At 50.3% G+C, this 3,031-nt stretch overlaps 1 protein-coding gene across 1 annotated transcript in view; it reads right to left on the bottom strand.

Moving 5' to 3' along the window:
* plxna2 (plexin A2) overlaps nucleotides 1-3,031 on the bottom strand; it is a 92,806-nt gene that overhangs the window by 21,038 nt on the left and 68,737 nt on the right.

Raw genomic sequence — 3,031 nt, 5'->3', positions numbered from 1 at the left:
AAGATCGGGGGGGGGAGGGGGGAGGGCGGGGGGGTCATGAATTTTAATGAAGTGCTGTCTAGACCCCCCCTGCTGCTGCCCCCCCTCACCCCCCCCCCCCCCCCCCCCCATCACCACAACAGCTCTGCATATTTCACACCTTGCTTGGACTCTCTCTTCCTCTGCTCTCTCTCTCTCTCTCTCTCTCTCTCTCTCTCTCTCTCTCTCTCTCTCTCTCTCTCTCTCTTCCTCTCTCTCTCTCTCTATCTCTTTCCTGTCTCTGCCTCTCTTTGTCTCTCTCTTAATGAGCTGTGGTTTCTCTGTTGTCGGTTCTGAACACGACAGCATTGTGAGGATGTGACCACCACCACTCCCTGTCTCTCACTACTATATTTCAGTCCTCTTCCTCCTCCTCCTCCTCCTCCTCCTACTCCTCTTACTTTCCTCTTGCTGATCTCTCAATTTACTTTTGGTGAAAAGACTGTCTCTCTCCATCCCTCTCTCTCTCTGTCTGTCTGTCTCTCTCTCTCTCTCTCTCTCTCTCCTCTCATCTCTCTCTCTCTCTCTCTCTCCCCTCTGTCATTCTCTCTCATCTACCTGTTACCTGTCTGGGAGTTCTCCTCCTCCACTTATTTCTGAAGCCATGAAGAAGACAAGGGAGAGACACTACACTTCAACAGAAGTGACACACTTCATGTTGCATTGAGTGTATTAGGGTGGGTGAATATTAGTGTGTGTGTGTGTGTGTGTGTGTGTGTGTGTGTGTGTGTGTGTGTGTGTGTGTGAGTGTGTGTGTGTGTGTATATTGGGGAGCAATGAGATGTGACAGAGAAACAATAAAAAAGCTGAATAAAAAAGCTGTTCTGACACAAACACACACGATTCTCCTTCATCAAAGACTATTCGCTAGAATAAAAGGCACACACACACCACACACTGGGTGGGAGACAGGGAGAGAGAAAGGGAGATAGGGAGAAAGAGGGGGAGGGGGGAGGAGAGAGAGAGAGAGAGAGAGAGAGAGAGAGAGGGGGGGGGGTGGAGAGAGGGAGAGAGAGAGATAGAGAGAGAGACAAGCACAAGTGATGGAGATAAGCTGCCTGCTGTGAGGACTATCTCTAGAGAGCTGGCAAAAGTGGCAGTGGATTCTCTCCACTCCTAAATAACCTTCACATCTCTGCTTTAATCACTCCTTCTCTCTCTCCGCTCTTCTCACTATACCTCACTCACTCCTTCTCTCTCTCCGCTCCTCTCACTATACCTCACTCACTCCTTCTCTCTCTCCGCTCCTCTCACTATACCTCACTCACTCCTTCTCTCTCTCCGCTCCTCTCACTATACCTCACTCACTCCTTCTCTCTCTCCGCTCTTCTCACTATACCTCACTCACTCCTTCTCTCTCTCCGCTCCTCTCACTATACCTCACTCACTCCTTCTCTCTCTCCGCTCTTCTCACTATACCTCACTCACTCCTTCTCTCTCTCCGCTCCTCTCACTATACCTCACTCACTCCTTCTCTCTCTCCGCTCTTCTCACTATAGCTAACTCACTCATTCCCTCTCTCCTTCTCTCTCTCCGCTCCTCTCACTATACCTAACTCACTCTTTTTCTGTCTCCGCTCCTCTCACTATACCTCACTCACTCATTCCCTCTCTCCTTCTCTCTCTCCGCTCCTCTCACTATACCTAACTCACTCATTCTCTCTCTGTCTTTTCTCTCTCTCCTCTGACTACTTTTAAATCACTCCCACTCTCTCTCCTCTGTCTCTCTCTCTCACTTCTCTTTCTCTCCTCTCCTCTGACCAATCACTCCCTCTCTCTCCCTCTCTCTCTCACTCCTCTCCCCTCTCTCTCCTCTCCTCTGACCACTTTTAAATCACTCCCTCTCTCTCTCTCTCTCCCTCTCTCTCTCACTCCTCTCCCCTCTCTCTCCTCTCCTCTGACCACTTTTAAATCACTCCCTCTCTCTCTCCTCTCTCTCTGACTGTTCATCTGTTTGCTGGGACCTGCTTTCCTCTCACTGTTGGCAGATGGTCTATGAGTAAGCAGAGGCCTATGACCTCCATAGCTGCTTAAGAATTCATGCCCACACTTCTCTCTCTCTCTCTCTCTCTCTCTCTCTCTCATTCTCTCTCTCTCTCTCCCTGCCTCTCGCTCTCTCTCTCTCTCCCTGCCTCTCGCTTTCTCTCTCTCTCCCTGCTTCTCTCTCTCTCTCTCTCTTTCTCTCTCTCATTCTCTCTCTCTCCTCCTATCTCTCTCTCTCTCTATCTCTTCCTGCCTCCCTCTCACTTTCTGTTTCATTCTGTCAAATTGTCTACTTTTTTCACACTCACTGTCCTTCAGACTTTCTTTCTGTATCTTTCTATCTCTTTTCCTGTCCTTCTGTATCTTTTTTTCTATCCACTCTCTTTCCCCACCATCCCCCCCCCCCCCCCCCCCCCTCTCCTCTAAGTGACTCCTGGGAAAGCGAGAGAGTGTTTCGGCGGCTCAGACTGGCCTGTCAGCTCAGAGGTGATTGGAGATCATCTGTGAGGATGGCTGCAGTGTAATTGCCCTGGCAGCAGACATACGAGAGGGGCTCAGGACCATGAAATAAAGATAACGGGATGGGGGGGGGGTCGGGGTCGGCACACGGTTTGGACGGCAGCCGTGACTCGCACCGGAGAGAGCTTGTCAGACACAGAATGTGTTTTTTGTAAGTGCCCTTCTCTCCTCAGCCAACCTGCAGGACAATTACCCACCGAGTTGCCAACGAGTCAACCAGATCAATCCGTTCCCAGAAATGAGAATTGAGGAAGGGGTAGAAATGAAAAGCTCAAGGCCCTAATTTATTTATTTATTCTAATTTCTCGGTGAGCGGAGCAGTAGCCGTTGTCTCAGGAGCACGTCTGTGGAGTTCTGAGCACTGCTGGCTTGATCAGCTCCGCTCCTGTTGCCTGAGATTCTCATCTCAAACGTATTAAGGCTGTGGTTGCTTGCCTGTCAGTGTCGTGTCTTAGAGTAAACCTTGCTAAGAGTTCGCTAAGGGTGCTGCGACACACCTCGGCAGGGTCATG

This window comes from Sprattus sprattus, assembly GCF_963457725.1.
Source record: "Sprattus sprattus genome assembly, chromosome: 2".
Classification (NCBI taxonomy): Eukaryota; Metazoa; Chordata; class Actinopteri; order Clupeiformes; family Clupeidae; genus Sprattus; species Sprattus sprattus.
Note: the sequence above shows the minus strand (reverse complement) of the source record. Positions and strands in the feature narration are given on the sequence as shown.